Genomic DNA, 27,784 nt, shown 5'->3' with positions numbered 1-27,784 from the left:
ACTAGGAATAGGGTTCCCCTGGTCCTCACCTACCACCCCACCAGCCTCCGGGTCCAACATATTATTCTCCGTAACTTCCGCCACCTCCAACGGGATCCCACCACTAAGCACATCTTTCCCTCCCCCACTCTCTCTGCATTCCGCAGGGATCACTCCCTACACAACTCCCTTGTCCATTCGTCCCCTCCATCCCTCCCCACTGATCTCCCTCCTGGCACTTATCCGTGTAAGCGGAACAAGTGCTACACATGCACTTACACTTCCTCCCTTACCACCATTCAGGGCCCCAAACAGTCCTTCCAGGTGAGGCATCACTTCATCTGTGAGTCGACTGGGGTGATATACTGCGTCCGGTGCTCCCGATGTGGCCTTTTATATATTGGTGAGACCCGACGCAGACTGGGAGACCGCTTTGCTGAACATCTACGCTCTGTCCGCCAGAGAAAGCAGGATCTCCCAGTGGCCACACATTTTAATTCCACATCCCATTCCCATTCTGACATGTCTATCCACGGCCTCCTCTACTGTAAAGATGAAGCCACACTCAGGTTGGAGGAACAACACCTTATATTCCGTCTGGGTAGCCTCCAACCTGATGGCATGAACATTGACTTCTCTAACTTCCGCTAGGCCCCACCTCCCCCTCGTACCCCATCTGTTACTCATTTTTATGCACACATTCTTTCTCTCACTCTCCTTTTTCTCCCTCTGTCCCTCTGAATATACCTCTTGCCCATCCTCTGGGTCACCCCGCCGTCCTTGTCTTTCTTCCCGGACCTCCTGTCCCATGATCCTCTCGTATCCCCTTTTGCCTATCACCTGTCCAGCTCTCGGCTCTATCCCTCCCCCTCCTGTCTTCTCCTATCATTTTGCATCTCCCCCTCCCCCTCCAGCTTTCAAATCCCTTACTCACTCTTCCTTCAGTTAGTCCTGACGAAGGGTCTCGGCTTGAAACGTCGACTGCGCCTCTTCCTATAGATGCTGCTTGGCCTGCTGCGTTCACCAGCAACTTTGATGTGTGTTGCTTGAATTTCCAGCATCTGCAGAATTCCTGTTGTTTGCGTTTATCACTATGAATGTTCAATAACATTTACTCCGGATCATATCTTTGTCCAGTTGAAAATGAACAGGTTTCTCTCCCAGAAGTCCTGCCGAAGGTTTCGGCTGTACTCTTTTCCTAGATGCTGCCTGGCCTGCTGAGCTCCTTCAGTATTTTGTGTGTGTTGCTCGGATTTCCAGCACCTGCAGATTTTCTCTTCTTTCTTTCTCAGTTTCCTATTTTATACTTACGTGGGATGGAGGGGAAAAAAAAACGAACAGCAATCCAAATCAGAATCGGGTTTATTATCACCAACATATGTCATGAAATTTGCTGTTTTGTGGCAGCAGTACAGTGCAATATGTAAAATGTACTATAAATTACAAGAAGGAATATATATTTATATAAACTGAAATAGTGCACAATGAGACCGAAATAGTTAGATAGTGCTCATTGGTTCAGAAATTCAGCAGCACCCAGGACATTCTCACTGTTACCATTGTGTAGGAGATACAGAAGCCTGAAGGCACACACGCAGATTCAGGAACAGCTTCTTCCCCTCTGCCATCCGATTTCTAAATGGACATTGAACCCTTGAATACCACCTTACCACTTTTTACTTCTGTTCTTGCACTAATTATTTAGTTTAACTATTTATATTTTTATTTATATATATATATATATATACACACACACACACACGTGTGTGTGTATGTGTACTTGCAGTAATATACAGTTTTTATATATATTATCATGTATTGCATTGTACTGCTGCCACAAAGTAAACACATTTTACGACGTATGCCGGTGATATTAAACCTGATTCTGATTCAAATCTGATGGCAGAGCGGAAGGAGCTGTTCCTAAAATGTTGAGTATATGTCTTCGTGTTGCTGTACGTCCTCTCTGATGGTGGTAATGAGAAGAGGGCATATCCTGGGTAGTGGGGGTCCTTAATGATGGATGCTGACTTTTAAAGGCATGGCCTTTTGAAGATGTCCTCAATTGTGGGGGAGTATAGTGCCCATGATGGAGCTGGCTGAGCCAATCATCATAAATGTGAAATATAGAATTACATTATGTTTAATTGACATAGTGAATAGGGTCTTGGTTCAGCACAACATCTAAAATGTTAGATTCTGCAAACAAGCTTGTACTCCAATACCATTTTAGATTAGATACCCAAGTCTCTGGAGGAAAAATTAAATTATTAACTTGCTGACTCAGAGGCAAAGCTGGCATTGTTACTTAACCTGCACTCCACCTAGTATGTCATAACAATTAATTGCTTAAAAACAAACTAAAGCAAGTTCACTTAAGTAGTTGATTTCAATAGTATTACATAGTGCAGTATTAAGTAGAAAGTACATTTAGTTTCAGGGTGGTTTCAATCAAGATGATGATATCTGCAGTATTTCTCAAACATGTTCAGTGAATGGCTTCTCAAACCAGGGAGGACCATTCTTCCCAACAAAGCAACATAAAAATATTCAACACTGATGAAAGAAGAAACAGAGTTGTACATTAACCTTCACTTCCTCAGCAGTGGACACTGAAAAATATATATATTGAAAATTGACTTTATAACAATGACCAATACAGGAGAAAAATAATTGACTTGAATTCCATCCACAGTCATTAGTGCTAAATGTTCTGCATGATAGTCACAAGTATATAGTACATTTAATTAGAATGAGATTTATTATCATCAATATATGACATAAAATTGCAGCAGAGCAAAGACATCAACAGTTAGAAAAATGTATTAAGAGTGCAAAAGAATAAAAGCAATTTTGGAGTAGTGTTCATTGGTTTATGGACTGTTTTGAATCAGTATCAGGTTTATTATTGACATACAGTGCCTATAAAAAGTAATCAACCCCCCCGCAACTGGAAGTTTTCATGTTTCATTGTTTTACAACATTGAATCCCAGTGGATTTAATTTGGCTTTTTTTGACATTCTTCGACAGAAAATGACTCTTTTGTGTCAAAGTGAGAAACAATCTCTACAAAATTGATCTAAATTAATTACAAATGTAAAACACAAAGTGCCTGATTACATAAGTATTCACCCTCTTTAATATAATACACCAAATCATCACTGGTGCAGTCAATTGGTTTTAGAAGTCACATAATTAGTTAAATGGAGATCTGTTTTTGGAGACCTGTGTGCAGTCCCCATGTTTCAATTGATTGTAGTAAGAATACACCTGTATCTGGAAGGTCCAACTGCTGGTGAGTCAGTATGCTGGCAAAAACTATACCATGAAGACAAAAGAACACTCCAAGCAACTCCGCAAAAAGGTTAGAGAAAAGCACAAGTCAAGAGATGGATATAAGAAAATTTCCAAGTCACTGAATATCTCTTGGAGTACAGTTGTCAATCATCAAGAAATGGAAAGAATATGGCACAGTTGTAAATCTGCCCAGAGCAGACTGTCCTCAAAACCTGAATGACCGTGCAAGAAGGGAACTAGTGAGGGAGGTCAAGAGTCCTATGACAGCTCTGGAGGAGATACGAGCTTTAGTGGCTGAGATAGGGAAGCCTGCGCGTACAACTGTTTCCCGAGTCACATAATTAGTTAAATGGAGATTTATGGCTTTATGGGAAAGTGGCAAAGAGAAAGGAACTATTGAAAATAACTCACATGAAATCTCAGCTAGAGTTTGCCAGAAGGCACTTGGAAGACTTTGAAGTCAGCTGGAAGAAGGTTTTATAGCCATCAGACTAAACGCTTTGTTTGATGTAAGCCAAACACTGCACATCATCAAAACACACCATCCCTACTGTGAAGCATGGTGGTGGCAGCATCATGCTGTGGGGATGCTCCACTGCAGCAGGCCCTGGAAGGCTTGTGAAGGTAGAGGGTAAAATGAATGCAGCAAAATACAGGGAATTCCTGGAATAAAACTTGATGGAGTGTGCAACAGAACTGCGACTTGGGAGGAGACTTGTTTTCCAGCGAGAACATGACCCCAAGCTTAAAGCCAAAGTTATACAGGAATGGCTTAAAAACAACAAAGTTAATGTCCTGGAGTGGTCAAGTCAGAGCCCAGACCTCAATCAAACTGAGAATTTGTGTCTGGACTTGAAAAGAGCTGTTCACTCATGAACCCTATGCACTCTGACAGAGCTTGATCAGTTTTGTAAAGAAGAATGGGGAAAAATTGCAGTGTCTAGATGTGCAAAGCTGAAAGAGATTATTCAAGGCTGTAATTGCTTCCAAAGGTGCATCTACTAAATACTGACTTGAAGAGGGTAAGTTATTATTCAATCAATTATTTTGTGTTTAATAATTGTAATAAACTTAAACTGATGTGTAGAAATTTGTTTTCATTTTGACATGAAAGAGTGTTTTCTGTTGATCAGTGTCAAGAAAGCCAAATTAAATCCATTGTGATTCAATGTTGCAAAACAATAAAATATGAAAACTTCCAAGGGCGCTGAAAAGTTTCACTGCTAATGTAGTGGCCTCTCTGAAATGTTTCACTGCTAAGGCTAAGGTAATGGCTTCTCTGTAGCAGCAATGTTTGCGTTATGACGAGAGATAACGGGGTATGTTAGCCAATGAGCGGGATGTTATTCTTTCTTGTGTGTCTGGGAGCAGGGATTTTGCAGTCTTGTCGGGGAGAGATGAACAGAGAGGACGCGAATGGAAAGAGTTGGTAGACCAGTGGATGGAGTAGACTGAGGACCGAGGGTCTGAGGGTCGGCTACGCTTGTAGGAGGATGACGGGAACAAATGGATGACACTGTGAGCTCCAACGTTCGCGCATTAGACTGTTTCATGAGAAAGGGCCCTTCTTTTTGTTTCTTTATTAACCATATAGTCAAATTAAGAATTATAAAGCTCATTCATTTAATCGCATATTGTGTACTGTTTGTTATTTCGGGGTACTGATTTGTAACAGAGGACACATTGCATGGCATCCACCCAAACGAGATTTCTTAAATTTGGTTATCATCCCCTAGATTAAGCTGCTAGCCGAACCGTCATGTAAGCAAACAAAAGAATCCTTATTTCACAATACATTTACAATGTTACTTCAATATTATTGAAATATTAAATACACAACAGTTCCTAATAAAGAAGAGCCGCTGACATGCCTTCTTGATTGTATCATTGTGTTGTGCCCACAACTGTATTTCTGATACTGTACGTTTACTGTATGTTCTTTATTCAAAGGGATATCAACCAAATGCAGGCAAATGGGGCTTTCCTGAGCTAGCCCCATTTGCCTGCATTTGGTTGATATCCCTTTGAATCTTTCCTATCCATCAACCTGTCCAAATGTCTTTTGAACACCAACTGTACTCTTTCAAAATATAAACACTAATTATCCACACCTAAAAGACTTCTGCTGGCAGCACATTCCATATACGCACAACCCTCTCATCTTAAATTGATACATTCTAGTTTTAGACTTTCAGACCCTGGGAAAAAGACTGTGATCTTTGCAGTAATGTGAACAAAGTCACTGGAGAGACGCAGCTGGTAGCTATAAAAGCAGTCTTTTATTCAACAAAATTAAATACTGTCTGGAGGAAAAGGCCTCTTCAACCCAATATTACATAGCATTTTATATGCTAAATATCAAGAGACAATTCTATAGTTACAATGTATCTACATTGCTTCATTGGAATTACATAAATTTTCACACCTCCTTCTTTGCACCCACACTGCAGACACCCAAAATGAATGTTAATCAGTTCCCCTCTACCACCACTCTGCTCCGTCTAGCGGAATTAGTCCTTACTCTTAATAATTTCTCCTTTTGCTCCTCCCATTTCCTCCAAACTAAAGGTGTAGCTTTGGGCACCCGTATGGGTCCTAGCTATGCCTGCCTTTTTGTTGGGTTTGTGGAACAATCTATGTTCCGTGCCTATTCTGGTATCTGTCCCCCACTTTTCCTTCGCTACATCGACGACTGCATTGGCGCTGCTTCCTGCACGCATGCAGAACTCGTTGACTTTATTAACTTTGCCTCCAACTTTCACCCTGCCCTCAAGTTTACCTGGTCCATTTCCGACACCTCCCTCCCCTTTCTAGATCTTTCTGTCTCTGTCTCTGGAGACAGCTTATCCACTGATGTCTACTATAAGCCTACTGACTCTCACAGCTATCTGGACTATTCCTCTTCTCACCCTGTCTCTTGCAAAAACGCCATCCCCTTCTCGCAATTCCTCCGTCTCCGCCGCATCTGCTCTCAGGATGAGGCTTTTCATTCTAGGACGAGGGAGATGTCTTCATTTTTTAAAGAAAGGGGCTTCCCTTCCTCCACTATCAACTCTGCTCTTAAACGCATCTCCCCCATTTCACGTACATCTGCTCTCACTCCATCCTCCCACCACCCCACTAGGAATAGGGTTCCCCTGGTCCTCACCTACCACCCCACCAGCCTCCGGGTCCAACATATTATTCTCCGTAACTTCCGCCACCTCCAACGGGATCCCACCACTAAGCACATCTTTCCCTCCCCCCTCTCTCTGCATTCCGCAGGGATCGCTCCCTACACAACTCCCTTGTCCATTCGTCCCCCCCATCCCTCCCCACTGATCTCCCTCCTGGCACTTATCCGTGTAAGCGGAACAAGTGCTACACATGCCCTTACACTTCCTCCCTTACCACCATTCAGGGCCCCAAACAGTCCTTCCAGGTGAGGCATCACTTCACCTGTGAGTCGACTGGGGTGATATACTGCGTCCGGTGCTCCCGATGTGGCCTTTTATATATTGGTGAGACCCGACGCAGACTGGGAGACCGCTTTGCTGAACATCTACGCTCTGTCCGCCAGAGAAAGCAGGATCTCCCAGTGGCCACACATTTTAATTCCACATCCCATTCCCATTCTGACATGTCTATCCACGGCCTCCTCTACTGTAAAGATGAAGCCACACTCAGGTTGGAGGAACAACACCTTATATTCCGTCTGGGTAGCCTCCAACCTGATGGCATGAACATTGACTTCTCTAACTTCCGCTAGGCCCCACCTCCCCCTCGTACCCCATCTGTTACTCATTTTTATGCACACATTCTTTCTCTCACTCTCCTTTTTCTCCCTCTGTCCCTCTGAATATACCTCTTGCCCATCCTCTGGGTCACCCCCCCCCGTCTTTCTTCCCGGACCTCCTGTCCCATGATCCTCTCGTATCCCCTTTTGCCTATCACCTGTCCAGCTCTCGGCTTTATCCCTCCCCCTCCTGTCTTCTCCTATCATTTTGCATCTCCGCTCCCCCTGCAGCTTTCAAATCCCTTACTCACTCTTCCTTCAGTTAGTCCTGATGAAGGGTCTCGGCCTGAAACGTCGACTGCGCCTCTTCCTATAGGTGCTGCTTGGCCTGCTGCGTTCACCAGCAACTTTGATGTGTGTTGTTTGTTAATCAGTATTGTCTGGTTTTCAATTAACTGACGTCTACAGTTCCTGGAAACTATTTTCCAGGGCTGCATTGTAAATTTAATCTACAATCCATGTTCAGGTCTAAAGATTGGTGGCTGAAGTTAATGTTTACTATATACCCTATCCCCGTTATATGCGTCTTCAGACAATGCCTTTCACAATTGTGCGTCGAACCTATTTCTACCAACTTCTCCCTAAATGCATCCAAAACTCACAGTTATGCATGCATGTGCAGTGGAGTCTGTGAGGCTGTTGGCCGACCAGTATTGCGTGGGACAAGACGCACCACTTTCCCGCCAATAACAAGCCACGCGCGCAAGCCTCGCAGTCTCACTCCCGCTGTCTCGCATTGGTAGTGGCAGCATATGGATATGCAATCTTGCACTCTTAACCTTTTTAAGATATAACACTCTTAATCTCCCAGTGGCCACACATTTTAATTCCACATCCCATTCCCATTCTGATATGTCTATCCACGGCCTCATCTACTGTAAAGATGAAACCACACTCAGGTTGGAGGAACAACACCTTATATTCCGTCTGGGTAGCCTCCAACCTGATGGCATGAACATTGACTTCTCTAACTTCCGCTAATGCCCCACCTCCCCCTCGTACCCCATCTGTTATTTATTTATATACACACATTCTTTTTCTCTCTCTCCTTTTTCTCCCTCTGTCCCTCTCAATATACCCCTTACCCATCCTCTGGGCTTTTTCTCCCCTCCCCCTTTTCTTTCTCCCTAGGCCTCCCGTCCCATGATCCTCTCATATCCCTTTTGCCAATCACCTGTCCAGCTCTTGGCTCCATCCCTCCCCCTCCTGTCTTCTCCTATCACTTTGGATCTCCCCCTCCCCCCCCACTTTCAAATCTCTTACTAGCTCCTCTTTCAGTTAGTCCTGACGAAGGGTCTCTGCCCGAAACGTCGACTGTACCTCTTCCTAGAGATGTTGCCTGGCCTGCTGTTCACCAGCAATTTTTATGTGCGAAGCTTGAAATTCCAGCATCTGCAGATTTCCTTGTGTTTGCGCTCTTAACCTTTTGTTGTCATTACCTACGGTGCAGTGATCTTGTGCTTGAAATATTTAACCATGCCTCCTAAGCATCCTATGTCAAGTCCTGGGCCATCAGCCAAGTGGCAGAGAAACGCTTTAACACTTGAAAAAATGTTGGAAATTATAAACAGGGCTGTGTCAGGTGATGGTAACACAGCTCTGGGACGCTACTTCGGCCTGGCTGAGTCCACGATCAGGAACATATTAAGAAAAATGCTGAGAAAATAAAAAGTGCAGTGATTGATTCACCTCAAGTGTCTTCAAAGATTGTTACCAAAGTGCGTCACCCGATTATGACAAAAATGGAGAAAATGTTGAGTTTGTACATTAAGCATGAAACAAAGAAAAATACAACACTCAGTGCCGATCATCTTCGTGTGAAAGCTTTGGAAATTTATGGTTGCCTTTGTTCAGAGGCTAGAGAGGAAGTGTCAAGTGATATTGTTAGCTTTAATGCAAGTAGGGGTGGTTTTTTAAGTTTGTTAATCGTCAGAGGCTTCACAACTTGGCTGTGCATGGTGAGCAGGCTAGTGCTAGCCACGAACCTGCTGGACGCTACCCTGTGCAGTTGCGGGCTATGATAGCTGAGCTAGGCATCACACCAAAGCAGGTGCTTAATGCAGACGAGACTGGGCTTTTTTGGAAGTGTGTGCTGAAATGCACTTACATAAGTAAGGATGAAAAGACTGTGTCAGGTTTCAAGGCAGCAAAGGATAGGTTGACTTTGCTTATGTGTTCAAATGCTGAAGGAGACTGTAAGATGAAGCCTCTCGTAGTTTACCATTCACTAAACCCCTGTGCTGTTAAGGGGTTGAGTAAGAATATGCTTCCTGTCCACTGGGCAGCTGACAAGAAAGCATGGGTCACTGGTCAAGTCTTTGAAGATTGGTTTGCTAATCATTTTGCTATTGAGGCTGAACGCTACTGCTGGGAACAGAATCTTGCCTTTAAAATTCTTTTGTTGCTTGATAATGCGCCAGCCCATCCTAAACATTTGAACAGCATTCATCCTAACAATAGTTCGTTACCTGCCGCCTAACGCAACATCGCTGATTCAACCACTCAACCAAGGTGTGATATCCACGTTCAAGGCATATTTTTTATGGCAAACCATCTCTCAGATGCTGCAAGCAACAGATGATTTTGAAAATCCCGGGAGATTACCAACGGTAAGATAATGGTGGAAGTCCTCCAACATCAGACATGCCATCAACAACATTGATGAATCCTGGAAAGAGGTCAGGTCTTCCACTCTCAATGGAGCATGGAAATCAATTTGGGTGGAGTGTGTGCACACCTTCAAGGGGTTTCCTGCCTTCACTGCAGCTGTCCGGGGTTGTGTGGCCCTGGGCCGTAAAATTGGTGGGGAAGAATTCTCAGATCTTGAGATCTGATGTGGTAGAACTACTCGATTCTCATGATGAAGAAATAAGAGTGGATGACCTTCTGCGTTTAACTCAGACTGAAGGTGATAATGATGAAGAAGAAAGTGTGGAGTTGGAGGTGAAAGATTTTATGGTGAAGCAACTGGCAGAAATTTTTAAGGCTGGGGAACACTTGGCACAAATGGCGATGGACATGGACCCAAGTTTAGAACGGAGTCAGCATTTCAGTTATTCCCTGCAGTCAGTCCTTCTTCCCTACAAGCAAATTTATGCTGAAAAACAAAATGCTGCCAAGCAAACAACCCTTACCACTTTCTTCAAACCGGTGTCATCCACACCAACTCTACCTCCACCTGAGCACTCCACACTTGTCGCATCTCCTGCTACGGGCAGTTCTGAGAGTTCCACTAACTTGCCAGAGAGTTCTGTGAGTCTTCCTTCACCCCTTGCTATCCTTGATGATCCTAATGACCCACAACCATCCACCTCATCCATGTAAAGCTGCCCAGCACCACTGCACAACTACTCATCTCCCGGAGCCTACACACCTGCCACTGTTGGTGAGTACTGTACACCCTAGTATGTTAACTTTCTATGATTTGTTGAATTATATTGAATAGATAGATAGATAAACTTTATTAATCCCGAGGGAAATTTGGTTTCGTTACAGCCGCACCAACCAGGAATAGAGCGTAAGTATAGCAATACAAATAAACCCCAACAGTCAAACAACAAAATGCAAAACTATGCCAGATGGAAAATAAGTCCAGGACCAGTCTATTGGCTCAGGATGTCTGACCCTCCACGGGAGGAGCTGCAGGTTCGATGGCCACAGGCAGGAACGACCTCTTGTGCCGCCAAGTGTTGTATCACGGTGGAACGTGGCCAAAGTCCAACAGTAAAAAGTTCAATATCCAGTCTGCAAACACGTTCCTCGATCGTAATATACCCCGGATTGCACCATCCATTGTTAGCCAGATCAGTAAGCACCCCAAACCTTCACGCTTACCGCTCTCAGTGCACTTCCGGTCAGGCGGAACGGTATTACCCACCGAACTCCTCTTCTCCAAAAGTCTCTGTTGTCTCTGTTGTATAATATTACCTTATATTGATGAAATATAATATGAATGTTGCCTTGTGTTACTGCTTTTGTGTCGTACTGGTATGAAAATGTGAATAAATTCCAGATAAGATATATTTAAGAAGCCCTCCAGAATGCATCCCTATTTTCTCTATTTAAATAATTATTCACATATGCATTTTCCATACTGTGTGTCGACTGCAAGGAATGTATCCCTCGCATATAACGGGATTAGGGATATAGCCTAATTCCAGAATATGTCCTAACAATCTTATCTATGTCTCATGACTTTATTTAAACTTCTATAAGTTTAAATAACTTCAGCCTCCTTTGCTTCAGGGAAAACACCCACAACCTATCTAGTGTCTCCTTATAACTCAAGCCCTCTTGTTCCACCAGTATTCTTGTGAATATTTTCTACACCCTCTCTATCTTAATCACATCCAAATCTTGTGATTAAAGACCTTGTTTAATGAGGGAGATGTCAAAGATCACGTCATACATTTTTGTGTAATATTTGACTGTTTTCTGCTCTGTGTTTATTAACAAATATCAAGAATTTGAACTTCCAAATTGTGCTTCACTCAAGGCTGTTCAACAGAGTGAAACTAGATGCTTGGTCCTTGTTCTCAGTTACAGAGCAAGCTCATTGTCAGGACAGGTGGCACTACATCAACAATTGTAACTGTAATACCTGCCCCACAGAAGTTTGGTAATCCACGATGTCATTGTGAATTGCATTAAAATTGGTCTTTTCACCATGTGACCATTTTTAGAAAGCTGATTAATTTCCTTCAATGGTCAATAACTGTTTACTCCCATGATAGGCAAGACATAGACAAGATAGGAAGAGTTTTCAGGTAGATTGGGAAGAGGGCTGACATATTTCAGGTTCAGATCTCACCATGTTTACTGCCAAATCAAAACTGAATTTCCTTTTCTTTCTTCCAACTACAGGAACTGCACCGTGGATCAGGCAGAGTCTGTATTGAGAGCAACAGAGTTCATGAAGTTGGTGACCTTCCATTGGAATGCCTTCTCCTTCCACAGAGGCCACCTAACCTACTAGAAATTTACAGAAACAACAGGAATTCTGCAGATGCTGGAAATTCAAGCAACACACATAGAAGTTGCTGGTGAACGCAGCAGGCCAGGCAGCATCTCTAGAAATAGGTGCAGTCGACGTTTCAGGCCGAGACCCTTCGTCAGGACTAACTGAAGGAAGAGTGAGTAAGGGATTTGAAAGCTGGAGGAGGAGGGGGAGATGCAAAATGATAGGAGAAGACAGGAGGGGGAGGGATAGAGTGTCCAGCTCAGCTCTATCCCTCCCCCTCCTGTCTTCTCCTATCATTTTGCATCTCCCCCTCCCCCTCCAGCTTTCAAATCCCTTACTCACTCTTCCTTCAGTTAGTCCTGACGAAGGGTCTCGGCCTGAAACGTCGACTGCACCTATTTCTAGAGATGCTGCCTGGCCTGCTGCGTTCACCAGCAACTTCTATGTGTGTTGCAGAAATTTACAGAATTTTCTTTTTTTTATTTCCGATTACCAATATTCTTAGTATTTTGGTTTTATATTGTAATAGTCTGCATAATATGTGAACATATCTTTGCACTATATTCAGAACATGTGATACATTGATATAACATAATTTACAATGTTCAGCATGACAGCGCTCATGTCCATTTTCCTGCTCATTAAATGTCATTGACATGTTAATGGTTTATGGCAATTTTACATTTTAAGTAATTCCTTCTATAGCCAGTAGATAGAAAACTAAGTTTTAAGAGAAACTTTATTAAAAGTAAGATATTTTGCACTTTAATATAAATGAGGTAACTTAGGAGCAGGAACAGGCCACTCAGACCATCAAGCATATTTCATCATTCAATAACATCATGGCTTTTTTTTATTGTGATTGAACTTCATATTCCCACTTAGCATTCAAATCTTTCATCCCCTTTGCATTTCAAGAGTTTTTCTAATTCTACTTTAAAATATTCAAAAATGCAATAAAAAGAAATATTAAGTTTCTCCTGCTCTTCCATAACATTGCCTTTGTTCTCTCTACCTCTCTCTCTTCTGTGCATCTTAAAAATTTAATTTCTCACTTTCCCTATGTCTGCTGAAAGGCAGGAATTGACTTGGAGGTCGTGTAATGAAGTAATGAGTCCTCTAGAGAGAGCCAGTTACCATAAAATTTGTATGTCCATTTTGTAGTGTACATATAATTCACGTGATGATGTTTATTTCATTTGGACTTTATGTTGTCCTTCTGAAATAATTAAATCCTGCTTCGAGCATTCTATATGGTTATGAATGTAAATGCTCCTTTCAATAGCGCTATCACCTTATTTATCAATTCTAAATCAATCATCTGGAACACAAACAAGGATAGTCAGAAGATATCAACTCTGGTACCATTCATCGAAAGAGAACATTAACTGCCGTAAAATAAATTGTTGGTTAGTTTATTTGGAGATCCCCACTATAAATTTTGAGTGGTGACATAGACTGACTGTGTTATCAATCATCACTTTGATCACTGATCTTGGAGATGATTGTTGGGTCGCCATCTTCTGCCTGCCATAAACTTAAACTTCATCAAAGGTTCTGCAGCTGTTGTGCTAAGTCACATCAAGCCCCATCCAACTATTACACAACTTGCAGACCTATTTTGGCTCCTACATTACCAATGCATTCTAAATAATTCTGCCTCATTATCACCCACTTCTGAATCAGGTTTAATATCACCAGCATATGTTGTGAAAATTGTTAATTTTGTGGCAACAGTACAATACAATACATGATAATATAGAGAAAAACTATTAAGTACAGTATATATATTAAATAGTTGAATTAAGTAAGTAGTGCAAAAACAGAAATGAAATGTAGTGAGGTAGTGTTCATGGGTTCAATGTCCATTTAGAAATTGGATGACAGAGGGGAAGAAGCTGTTCCGAAATCATTGTTCATTCAGGCTTCTGTAGCTCCTTCCTAATGGTAGCAATGAGAAGAGGGCATATACTGGGTGGTGGTTGTTGTCATTGAGTGCTGTCAAGTCACGCCGACCCTATAGTGTAGTTGTCCAAAGGCAAGATACGGAAGTCGATTGTCAAGCCTTTCTTCTGCACAGATACTGCTGCTGCCCAGGTTGGGACCCAACCGGATTCGAACTCAGGACTATCTGCCTTGAGGTCCAGAGCAGATGCCACTACACCAGCATCCTAGGTGGTGCCTTGGATTCTACAGAGGCTAGTGCCTCTGATGGAGCTGACTAATTTTATGACTCCCTGAAGCTTATTTAAATCCTGTGCAGTAGCCCTCTGCTAGCAGATGGTGATACTGCCAGTTAGAATGCTCTTCACGGTACATCTGTAGAAATTTTCTTCACTCATAAGAAGCATTTAGAATAAATTTTTTGACCAAACTCTTGATGATGTATTCTGATATATTCTCCCATACCAGAGTACAGTATTATAGTGATTACATTGCCAGTCTAGTTTAGAACTATGATCAGAGACTTGATCCCAACATGGATTCAGGAAATCAAACCTGTTAATTGAATAGAATCTGGGATGATAGATTTATTTTCTCATGGATTGTTAAAAAGCAGGAACACATAAGTATGAAAGAACTCCTGGCTTTCTTGAGAGCAAAGCATCATCCACAAAGTATATCATCTTCATTCAGATCCTGAGCACTATACAGAGAAAAAGGAAAGGAAGATTTTCTATTGAACCTTTCACTACATCAGAATCTTGCAGCACTTAAAAGCTAATAAAGTACTTTGCTGCAAATTTGTACATTGTATTTTCCAATAAATAATAATGTGATATTATTATTTATAGATAATAAATAATTATTTATTATAATTTTTTTAAACTTGGTGGTTGATGGATTAATATTGGTTAGTATACTGTGCTTTAGACCCTGGTTCAGAGAAACATCTCATTTCTATATACATTACAATGTTATATACATTATATACATGTATATACTTAAATGACAATAATCTTGACTTGACTATACTGGGGACAACCTCACCATTCTTTAGGAGACTTGACCACATGAGACAGCACCTTGTGTTGTCCAGAAAGAATTAAAATCTGCAAAACAGCTAGCAAGACGAATGAGCCAATGGCAGTAGAAGCAGTTGTTCTTACATGGTAAGTTGTTCTTACCATGTGATAGAGGGAATGGAGACTGCCATTTTTTGTGACTACATTTGTGGCCACCATTTTGTGAACTGGTTTTTGATCAGAGGTGGCTTGATCAGAGCAATTGAAAGTGAACACTAGGAGGTCCCTGCTGATGATCTGCTAAATTAAAATAATTCCTACATAATAAACTATTTAGTTAGGTAGAAATGGCAGGCCTGACCTTGCTAGACTGAATTGAACTAGTCTTTCTCAGGGAAAACAAAGGAAGTCACATAAGGCACAAATCTGCTGGAAGAGCAATAAAGTAATACTCTTGAGAGCCATATCCAATGAGAGCTGACACAGGCTAGTCAGATAAGCCTGAGCCAACGAAATCAAAACACACTGGTTCAATCTGATAAAAAGGAGGATAAGAATTGAAGATTTTGAGAGTAGAAACAGGGAGAGCTCTAGAGACCTACCACCGCAGAAGTGGATGACTCTACATTGGAAATGTGGAGATTACATTGAGTTCAAGGGGAATGCCTGGCCAGCATAAACTCCTATTCCTGGGTATTACCTTTTCTATTCTTTGGCTGTTCAGGGAGGGTCAGAGAAATCTAGTGGATGTGTGCACAGATATTTAGTTCTGAATGACTTACGTGCTTGTCATTAACCAAATCAGTAAAGGTATTTTTCAGTGAATACAGATTCTCCCTGTGCCCAACTAGGCATAGTGTCGTGGGTGATTACAAACAACACTTGGTTTAATGCCTCATCACAACAGTGCATCTAACAGCCTTGTCTCCATTCAAGACTTTATAGTGTAAACATCAGGTCTCTAGTGGCAATATTTATGCTGCCAGGAAAATCCAGAAGTATTTTTTGGTATAACCCTTAGGGACTCTCCACAACCAATGTCTACTACAGTACATATGAGTCAAAACATTGAGTCAGCTGTAGAAGCAGACATAGATCTGGTGAAACTTGTTTATTGGTATGTCCACGTTCCACCATGTTTTTCACTTCTGGCTGTAAGAGTTCTTTGACATCAGTACATTGAAGAATTCTCTAATTCCTCTTCACTACATTGACATTCCTTCAAATCTTCAGGATTGCACTCAGTCTATTTGCAGGGTTCCAGAAGAAGCACACTGACTGGCTGTCAAGTACTACTAAGCTCTTCCTTAACAAAATTATAGAAAAAAATCACAATGAAATTTATGAAGTCTACTAAAAATATTGGTATACTGTACATTCTATTGCACCTCTTTTTCCCTTATTAGGGAGAGAGAGAGAGAGACTGTGGTTTGTCAAATTACCGGGTGAACGAGTAGCTTTTGGGGTACTAAAAGTCTGTGTCTTTACTGATGCTTTGCTGCGTGCTTGAGTGCTCAGTGGGGGGGGCGGGTGACGATGCTCTTTTTTGCTGGTGGGGGAGGGAGATTGTTGCTTTGCTGCCGCTTATGTGTGGAAGAGGGAGCTGGGAGGCTTTGGGGTTCTAACATTTAACTGTCATTCATTCTTTGGGGTACTCTTCTGTTTTCATGGATGGTTGTGAATAAAAAGAATTTCAGGATGTATATTGTATATATTAAGTGTACCTTTGAAACCTATGAGTTTGCTGAGTTGACTTCATTGTGAAAGATGGCAGCTCACAAACAAGAGAAAATCTGCAGATGCTGGAAATCTGAGCAACACACACAAAATGCTGGAGGAACTCAGCAACCTTGGCAGCATCTATGGAAAAGAGTACAGTCGACACTTCGGGCCAAAACCTTTCAACTGTACTCTTTTCCATAGATGCTGCCTGGCCTGCTGAGTTCCTCCAGCATTCTGTGTGTGTGCTGTGCAGTAGGAGTGGCACTTATGAGAGGAAAGGAACTATTGATGTTTCACGTCAAAATCCAGCTCCGGGACTAAGAGTTTTGAGGGAAGATAACCAGTATAAATAGGAGAGGAAAAGTGGTGAGACAAGTACCAATGGATCAAGAAGGTATGAAGGATGAAACACATACAAAATGCCGGAGGAACACACCGGGTCAGGCATCATCGGTGAAAATGAATTAACAGTTGACATTTCAGGCAGAGATCTTTGTCAGGACTGGAAAGGAAGGGAAAAGAAGCCAGAATAAAAAGGGTGGGGGGGAAGGGAGGGAAGACAAGCTAGAAGATAATAGGTGAACAAAAGGAATTCTGCAGATGCTGGAAATTCAAGCAACACACATCAAAGTTGCTGGTGAACGCAGCAGGCCAGGCAGCATCTCTAGGAAGAGGTACAGTTGACATTTCAGGCCGAGACCCTTCGTCAGGACTGGTGTAGCTAGGTGGGTAGGAAAGGTAAAGGGCTGGAAAAGAAGGAATCTGATAGGAGAGGAGAGTTGGAATGGCCGCAGGGGCAGGTGAGTTTGAGAGGAAAGAGAGTGGCCAGAGTGGGAAATGAGGGGGGAAGGAGGAGGGGAAAAGAAAAAAAAAGAGGAAAACATTGCCAGAAGGAGAAAACAATGGTCATGCCATCAGGGTGGAGACTACCGAGACAGAATGAGGTGTTGCTGTTCCACCCCGACAGTGGCCTCATTGTAGCAGAAGAGGAGGCCATGGACTGACATGTCGGAAATAGGAATTAAAATGATTGACCAAAGGGAAATTCTGGTCTTGGCAGGAGGAGTGGAGATGCTCGACAAGGCTGTCCCCCAATTTACATAGAGTCTCACTATGTAGAAGAGTGGCATCAAGAGTACCAGATACAATAGATGACCCCAACTGCTTTGCAGATGAAGTGTTGCCTCAGCTAGGTCTATTTAGGGTCCTGAATGGATGTGAGGAAGGAGGTGGATGGGCAGGTGTAGCATTTCCCTCACTTGCAGGGATATGTGCCAGAAGGGAGATTAGTGGGAAGGGATGAATGGACAAGGGAATCACAGAGGGGATGATCCCTGCAAGAAACTGAGAGTGGGGGTAAGTAAAGATGTGTTTGGTGGTAGGATTCCGTTGAAGATGGTGGGAATTGCAGAGAATGATGTGTTGGATGTGGAGGCGCATGGGATGGTAGGTGAGGATAAGAGGAACTCTATCCCTGTTAAGGCAGCAGGAAGATGGGGTGTGCGCGGATGTTCGGGAAATAGACGAGATGTAGGTAATATTGGTGGAGGAAGGGAAACCCTGTTCTTTGAAGAAGGAGGACATCGCTGATGTCATGGAAAGGAAAGCCTCATCCTAGGAACAAATGCAGTGGAGACAAAGGAAATGAGAAAAATAAATACTATTTTTACAGGAGACAAAGTGGGAAGAGGTATAGTCAAGACAGCCATAGCAATCGGTAGGTTTATAAAAGATGTTGAGAGAGAGAGAGTTATCAGAAATGGAACAAATGAATTTAAGGGCAGGGTGGAAATTTGGCAGGGGAGGCAAAACTTGTAAAATTGGAGTGCTCAGTATGGGTGCACGATGCAGTAACAATTCAGGTGTCAATGTAGCACTTATAGGGTTGGGGAGCATTACCAGCAGAGGCTTGTAACGTGGACTATTCTACATAGCCAATGAAAAGACAGGCATAGCTGTGGCCCATATGGGTTCCTATAGCTACTCGTTGAGTTTAGAGAAAGTGGGGGGAGCCAAAGGAGGAATTGTTGAGAGTGAAGACTTGCTCTGCCGGATGGAGAATGGTGGTGGAGGGGAACTAATTGGGTATTTTGTCGGAAAAGAAGCAGAGAACTTTATATCCTTCTCGATGGGGGATAGAAGTGTTAAGGACTGGACATCCATCGTGAAAAAGAGGAGGTCATAGCATGGGAATTGAAAGTTGTTGAGGAGATTGAGAGCATGTGAAGTGTCGTGGTTGTAGGTAGGAAAGGACTGATTCAAGGGGGATAGAATAGAGTCAAGGTATGAGGAAATGACTCCATTGGGGCAGGAGCAGACCAAGCCAATGGCCTACCTGGACAGTCAGGTTTGTGAATCTTGGGTAGGGTGTAGAAACAAGGGTAAGGGAACTATAAGTTTGATGGTGGTGGATGGGAGGTTAGTGATGGTGCTGGAGACATTGACCTGCTGGTCTGGAGTGGGGTCCTCTACAAGAAGCAGGTATGAGAAAGTGCCTGAGAGTTGACTCCTGGTTTCAGCAAGATAGATATTAGTCTACCAAATTGCAACAGCACCCCCCTTTTCTGCAGGTTTTATGGTAAGGGTGGGATTGGTATGGAGAGAGTGTGAAGGATGACAGAGAAATCAAGCTAGGACAGGGAGGAGGAGGGGTGGAGTTGAGTTACAGAAGCAGGTGACTGATAGATGAAGGCAGTGAAAAACTAAGGCAGGTGGAGCCAGGCCAAGGACAGAAGGATATACAAGAATCTTTGAATATTTTTTCAATGAATCAGAACCAGATTTATCATCACACAATTCTCCTCCATTTCCCAAACATCCACGTTCACCCCATCTTCCCAACGCCTTAAGAGTGATAGAGTTCCTCTTGTCCTTACCTACCACCTTATGAGCCTACGTATCTTACACATCATCTTCTACAGCTTCTGCCATCTCCAAAGGGATCCTATCATTAAACATATCTTTACCTCCCCCCTCAGTTTTCCTCATGGATTGCTCCTTCCATGATTTCCTTGTCCTTGTCCATTTGTCCCTCCCCACTAATCTCTCTCCCAGCACTTATCCCTGCGAGCAACATAAATGCTAATCTCCTCCCTCACCTCTTTGAGGGTCCCAAACAGTCCTTCCAGCTGAGGCAACACATCACCTGTGAACCTGCTGGAATTGTATGTTGTGTCCGGTGCTCCTGATGCAGCCTCCTCTACACTGGTGAGACCTGTTGTAAATTGGGGGACCACTTTGTCAAGCACCTCTGCTCCATCTGCCAAAAGCAGAACTTACTGGTGGCCAAACATTTTAATTCCTATTCCGACATGTCAGTCCACGGCCTCCTCTTGTGCCAAGATGAGGCTATCCTCAGGTTGAAGGAGCAACACCTTGTATTCTGTCTGGGTAGCCTCCAACCTGGTGGTATGAGTATTGATTTCTTATTCTGGTAAAAAAAATTCCCTCCCCCTCCCCTCTTTTCTATTCCCCATTCTGGCCTTTTCCCTCTTCTCACCTGGGTCCCCTCCTCCTTCCCTTACACCTATGGTTCCCTATATCAGATCCGTTCCTCTCCAACCCTTTACTTTTCCAACACACTTAGCTTCGCCTATCTCTCTCTAGCTATCCTCCTTCCCCTCCCCCCACCTTTTTATTCCATTTTCTTTCCCCTTCCTCTCCAGTCCTGAACGTCGACTGTTTATTCATTTCCATAGATGCTGCCTGACCTGCTGAGTTCCTCCAGCGTTTTGTGTTGACGTGAAATTTGTTGTGTTGCAGTAGCAGTACAGTGCAAAAGAATAAATAGTGAAAAACAGGAAAAATAAGGTTGTGTTCAAGAAGTTCATGGGCTGTTCAACGGGGAAGAAGCACCCCCAAATTGTTGACTATGGGTCCTCAGGCTCCTCCCTGCTGTTAGTAGTAATGAGAAGAGGGAATGTCTCAGATGGTGAGGGCCCTTAATGATGGATGCCACCTTCTTGAAACACTGCCTCTTGCAGGAGGACAACTGTGCCCATGATGGAGCTGGCTTTGTAGCATTATTTTTATCCTGTGCATTGGAGGCTCCATACCAGGCTGTGATGCAACCAGTTTTAATTCCTTGTAAGAGTCTTTGGTGGCATACAAAATCTTCTCAAACTCCTAATGAAGTGGAGCTACTGATCTGCCTTCTCTGTGATTACATCGATACCTTGGGCCCAGGATAGATCCTCTGAGATGTTGACACCCAGGAACTTGAAGCTGCTGACTCCTCAATGAAGACTGGAGTCTGTCCTTCCGCCTCTGCCTCCTGAAATCCCTAATCACTTCTTTAGTTGTGCTGGCAGTGAGTGTGAGGTTATCATTGTAACATCACACAATAAGTTGATCTAGCTTGCTCCTGTAAGTCTCCCTGTCACCACCTAAGATTCTACTAACAATCGTGTCATCAGTGAATTTATAGATGGTTTTTGAGGTGCGATTAGCCATGCAGTCATAAGTGTAGAGAGAGTAGTGCAGTGGGCCAAGCATCCATCCTTGAGGTGAGCATGTGTTCATAGTCAGTGACAAGGAGATATTATACCTATCTGGACTGACTGTGGTCTCCCAATAAGTAAGTCAATTATTAAGTTGCTGAGGGAGGTACACGGGCTCAGATTTTGAAACCTAGTGATTAGTACTGAAGGAATAATGGTGTTGAAGAACAAAAAGTATTATGTTTGCTGTCTGGAGTCATGACTAGCCGCAGAATCAACATATGCAAATTGGGAGAACCCTACCCACTCTGTCCCCCACTCCTATCCATCCAAGTACCAACCATCTATGATAATAATATGTATACTTCGATGTCCAATAAAGGTAAGAATTCTTATACGTTCTCCTTCAAGCCCCAGCAAATTTACTTTCCATGCACACCTCTGATTATGTAGTCATTTTCGCAGGATTGTTCCTGAGACGTTGTTGGCTGTTACATTCCTTACAGAAGTGATTATTCGGCTCACCTCTGTTTTAAATCAGGTCCATTTATTTTTAAACAATAATGTTGAGTTCTAAATTCTCCCACAAAGGAAACATACTCTTCGCATCCACCCTGTCAAGGCCATTCAGGTATCATAAGCATCATCTCATAATACTAAACTGAGGAATCACTTTCTTCCTTGGCTGACTAGTACTAGCCCCCAATTCAGAATTAATTCATTTTCTCAGGTACATCCATGCTTCATTGGAATAATGCAATGTTTTGGAACTTTGATTGTATGGGCAATGGTTCATAACAACCATAGGAAAGAAAGACATAAGTGCATTTATATAGCATGTTTCGAGTCATATAGCAAAGATACATGCCCTTTGGCCAAACAAGCCCTTGCTAGCTTTGGTGCCTAGCCATCAAGTCCTGATTTCCTAGACCTGACTCATATCCCTCTGCAGAATCTCTTATGTTTATCATATCCCTCTAAACCCCATCTCTGCAAATACCTATCTAAATGTTTCTTTGATGACATTATTACACTTGTTTCCTCAGCTACTTCCTCTGGCAGCTCATTCCATAGATTCATCGCTCTTTGTGAAAATGTTGCCTCTCAGTCGCCTTTTAAATCTTTCCTCTCTCACTCTATATCTGTGCCCTCTAATTACTGATGAAGGGCCTCAGCCCTAAATGTCGACAGTTTATTCATTTTCATAAATGTTGCCTGATTTGCCGAGTTCCTCCAGCATTTTGTGTGTGTTCCTCTGGATTTCCAGCACCTGCAGAATCGATTGCATTTATGATTTGCTACAAAGTCCCTTCGAGGGATGCCCACCCTAAAGAAGTTAAAATTTTCTTTTCAACAGGAGTGAGATCCTCTCTCATTTCCCCACCCCACCCCCGTGATCTCTGCTGCCTCTTAACTCTTCAACCACATATTCACCCAGACCTGCTATCACAGCCATGTATCCTTCCTGGGAACTTGTCCTCTAACCCGAAGGCATGAGCATCGATTTCTCCTTCCGGCATTTTTTCCTCTATTTTTCTTTTCCACCCCCCCCTTTCCCTCTTCTTCTATTTCACACTCTGGCCTCTTACCTCTTCTCCTCACCTGCCTGTCACTTCCCCTTAATGCCCTTCTTCTTCCCTTGCTCCCATGATCCACTCTTCTCTCCCATCAGATTCCTTCTCCTCCAGCCCCTTACCTCTCCCACCCACCTGGCTTCACTTATCAGCTTCTAGCTTGTCCTCCTTCCCCTCCTCCCAACCTTTTTATTCTGGCATCTTCCCACTTCCTTTCTAGTCTTAATGAAGGGTGTCGGCCTGAAACTTATACTGTTCACACATTTTCATTCATGGTGCCTGAACTGTTGACTTCCTCCAGCACTTTGTATGTGTTGCTCTGGATTTCCAGCCTCTGTAGGATCTATTGTGTTTGGACTCCCTGCCCTAGGGGAAAAACTGATACTGTGCACCTTATCTGTGGTCCTCATGATTTGATAAATCTCTATAAGGTTCACCTATACTCCAAGGAATAAAGACCACGCCTGGCCAATTTCTCTCACTAAATCAGGCCCTCTCGTGCTGGTATCAACCCTGTAAGTCTTTTCTGCACTCTTTCCAGTTTAACCAACCCAGCTAGCGACGTGGTGGCATCAGCGTCGGACTTCAGGACGAAAGGTCCTGAGTTTGAATCCAGCAGGCTCCCCTGCATGCTTTCCATCCGTGCAGGGTTACGAGCTGGTGATCTCTTTGGAAACTCACCCGGCAGAAACCACTTCTGTAACTTGCCTAGTACGCGGTTCCCCATTACGTCAGAGAGGCGTGAAGGGAAATTGTCCGCTAACCAGAGAAACTTCAGTTGCAACGTACCTTTCCTTTTCCAGTTTAACCACATCCTTCCTATAACAGGGTAACCAAACTGTAAGCAGTACTCCAAGTGTGCCCTTACCAATGACTTATACTAATACTATATAATGTCTCAATTCCTATACTCAGTACCCAGACTAATGAAAGCCATACCATTTACACCACTATGCCTACCTGTGACATCGCTTTCATCAAACTATGCACTTGTACTCCTGGGTCCCTTTGTTCCGTTACACTCCCTAGTGCCCTATCATTCACATTATAAATCCTACGCTGGTTTGACTTTCAAAAATATTTCACTTACAGTTATCTGTATTGAAATCCATTTTCCACTCTTCCACCCAATTCCCTAACTGATCCTGTAATTTTCAATAACTCTGTTCACTCTCAACAGCACCTCCTAATTAGAAACATAGAAACAAAGAAAATAGGTGCAGGAGTAGGCCATTCGGCCCTTCGAGCCTGCACCGCCATTCAGTATGATCATGGCTGATCATCCAACTCAGAACCCTGTACCAGCCTTCCCTCCATACCCCTTGATCCCTTTAGCCACAAGGGCCATATCTAACTCCCTCTTAAATATAGCCAATGAACCAGCCTCAACTGTTTCCTGTGGCAGAGAATTCCACAGATTCACCACTCTGTGTGAAGAAGTTTTTCCTAATCTCGGTCCTAAAAGGCTTCCCCTTTATCCTCAAACTGTGACCCCTCGTTCAGGACTTCCCCAACATCGGGAACAATCTTCCTGCATCTAGCCTGTCCAATCCCTTTAGGATTTTATACATTTCAATCAGATCCTCCCTCAATCTTCTAAATTCCAACGAGTATAAGCCTAGTTCATCCAGTCTTTCATCATATGAAAGTCCTGCCATCCCAAGAATCAATCTGGTGAATCTTCTTTGTACTCCCTCTATGGCAAGGATGTCTTTCCTCAGATTAGGGGACCAAAACTGCACACACTACTCCAGGTGTGGTCTCACCAAGGCCTTGTACAACTGCAGTAGTACCTCCCTGCTCCTGTACTCGAATCTTCTTGCTATAAATGCCAGCATACCATTCGCCTTTTTCACCGCCTGCTGTACTTGCATGCCCACTTTCAATGACTGGTGTATAATGATACCCAGGTCTCGTTGCACCTCCCCTTTTCCTAATTGGCCACCATTCAGATAATAATCTGTTTTCCTGTTTTTGCCACCAAAGTGGATAACTTCACATTTATCCACATTAAATTGCATCTGCCATGAATTTGCCCACTCACCTAACCTATCCAAGTCACCCTGCATCCTCTTAGCATCCTCCTCACAGCTAACACTGCCGCCCAGCTTCTTGTCATCCGCAAACTTGGAGATGCTGCATTTAATTCCCTCATCCAAGTCATTAATATATATTGTAAACAACTGGGGTCCCAGCAATGAGCCTTGCGGTACCCCACTAGTCACTGCCTGCCATTCTGAAAAGGTCCTGTTTATTCCCACTCTTTGCTTCCTCTCTGCCAACCAACTCTCTATCCACATCAATACCTTACCCCCAATACCGTGTGCTTTAAGTTTGCACACTAACCTCCTGTGTGGGACCTTGTCAAAAGCCTTTTGAAAATCCAAATATACCACATCCACTGGTTCTCCCCTATCCACTCTACTAGTTACATCCTCAAAAAATTCTATGAGATTCGTCAGACATGATTTTCCTTTCACAAATCCATGCTGACGTTGTCCGATGATTTCATCGCTTTCCAAATGTGCTGTTATCACATCTTTGATAACTGACTCTAGCAGTTTTCGCACCACCAATGTTAGGCTAACCGATCTATAATTCCCTCGTTTCTCTCTCCCTCCTTTTTTAAAAAGTGAGGTTACATTAGCCACCCTCCAATCTTCAGGAACTAGTCCAGAATCTAAAGAGTTTTGAAAAATTATCACTAATGCATCCACTATTTCTTGGGTTACTTCCTTAAGCACTCTGGGATGCAGACCATCTGGCCAATTAGTGTCGTCCACAAACTTATTGATCAAGCCCTGTGCATTCACATCTAAATCAAATATAAATAATGAATAACAGTGACCCCTGTAGCACTCCACTTCACTCTGAGAACAAACTTCACCGGCCACTCTCTGCTTCCTACCTCTGGGAGAATTTCGAATCCTCTGAGCTAGCTCTCCCTGAATTCCATGACGCTTAATCTTCCATCGCAGACACAGTGTTTCACAACTAATAAAGTCAATTTTGTAATTAAGAAATGTGACTGTTGGTCAAAGAACATTGACTCCCACAAAAGCACAGTGATCATGAACAGATGAACCACATTCAAAGTTTTTTTTTGCTGGAAGTTTAATATTGGCCCTAAAACACCACTCTCCTCCTCAACCTCAGAAAAGTGCTTTGCAAACTTTAATGTTCATATGAGAGAAAAAGCAGAGTTTCAGTTTAACAACTCATCTGGCAAATTAACTTCCAATCCCACTCCCTCAACACACTCATTTCAGACTAGATTTATGTGCTCAAATCTCCAGAGTGCAATCTGAGCCATTAATCTTCTGACTCAGAGAAGGGACTTAAACTAAATTGAAGTAACTGAGACTTGCTGATGGTTGAGTAACCCCACAGGGTGGCAAATAAGAATTAAGTCTATTCCAATAAGATAGGTGGGCTGGCATTTTGTTAAGTGCTTTAGCCTGCTTGAGCAATACTTCATATGCTTAGACAATCTGAAAAATCCATTATGGGTTCTTCTGAAAAGGTGGTAAAACCATTAGGTGTTGTAAATTGCACAATATCATCAAAGATAAGTGATTCTGATATTTATTTAACATTAGCAGCAGCCATCTACAAAGAGGGTAAAGAGAAGGAATGTCCGACTCATAATTTATTTTCACTGCAGTCTGACATACATAGGCATCATCCCCCTTCATTCTCGCGATCCAACGGCATTGTGGGAGAGCATTCGCTACATTCACTGTAGCAGTTCATAAAGGTTGTTCAGCATCATTTTGTGGGGGGTATTGCATATAGGAAATAAATGCTGCTCTTGCTAGCAAGCCCAAAAGCTCTACTGTATATAGATAAAAATGCATAAATCCTTGGCTGATATTATTTACACCAGTCATTAATATTCCTCGATATTTTAAAAACTGATATTATCACATTCTTAGATACCACAGTCAAAAGCTGCCTTGATGTCACGAGTAGTCATTCTCAACTAAATTCTGGAATCCAGGCTTTTAGCAATACTTGGATAAAGGCTGTAATGAGATCTGGTCTGGACTTACAACTAGATTAAAGTCTTAGGGGCAGCACGGTAGTGTAGTGGTTAGCACAACACGCTACAGTACATATGACCCAGGTTCATTTCCTACTGCTGCCGGGAGAGAGTTACACGTTCCTCCCAAACGTGACTTGAAGTGCGTAAGGGCCTATTCTGCGCAGAACCTCAATCAATAAATAGAAATATAGAGGAGGTACAAATAGTACACTGTTTGTTGAAGGCAGTAACACCCAACCAAACATCAAACCACGTAGTACCACAGTATCACACTAACCACTCCCGATCTTCTGTTTGTGACATTTAAACTTAAAGCACGATGTGAAGCTCAGCTAAGTTTGCTACGGGTTAAAGAATTCTGCAGCTAATGTGAAAAAACCACACATCCACAGGTGGTTCTGGTGTTTCCAATAAGGGTCTTCGATTTTGTGATTATCAGAGTAGATCCTGCATGAGATATAGAACATAGAAATCTACTGCATATTACAGACCCTTCGGCCCAAAATGTTGTGCTGACCATGTCTTTTGAAACTGCCTAGAATTTCCCTAGCGCATAGCCCTCTATTTTTCTAAGCTCCATGTACCCATCTAAGAGGCTCTTAAAAGACCCTATTGCATCCGCTCCCACCACCGCTGACAGTGCATTCCACGCACCCACCAATCTCTGTGTGAAAAACTTACCCCGACATCCCCTTGGTACCTATTTCCAAGCACCTTAAAACTGTGTCCCCTCATGTTAGCCATTTCAGCCCTGGGAAAAAGCTTCTGGCTATCCACACAATCAATGCCCCTCATCGTCTTATACACCTCTGTCAGGTCACCTCTCATCTTTTCTCCAAGGAGAAAAGGCCAAGTTCACCTAACATATTCTCATTAAGGTATGCCCTCTAATCCAGGTAACATCCTAGTAAATCTCCTCTGCAACCTCTCTATAGTATCTACATCCTTCCAGTGGTGAGATGACCAGAAATGAACACAGTACTCCAAGTAGGGTTTGATCAAGGACTTATATAGCTGTAACATTAC

Source organism: Mobula hypostoma, chromosome 5, assembly GCF_963921235.1.
Source record: "Mobula hypostoma chromosome 5, sMobHyp1.1, whole genome shotgun sequence".
NCBI classification, from domain to species: Eukaryota; Metazoa; Chordata; class Chondrichthyes; order Myliobatiformes; family Myliobatidae; genus Mobula; species Mobula hypostoma.
Note: the sequence above shows the minus strand (reverse complement) of the source record.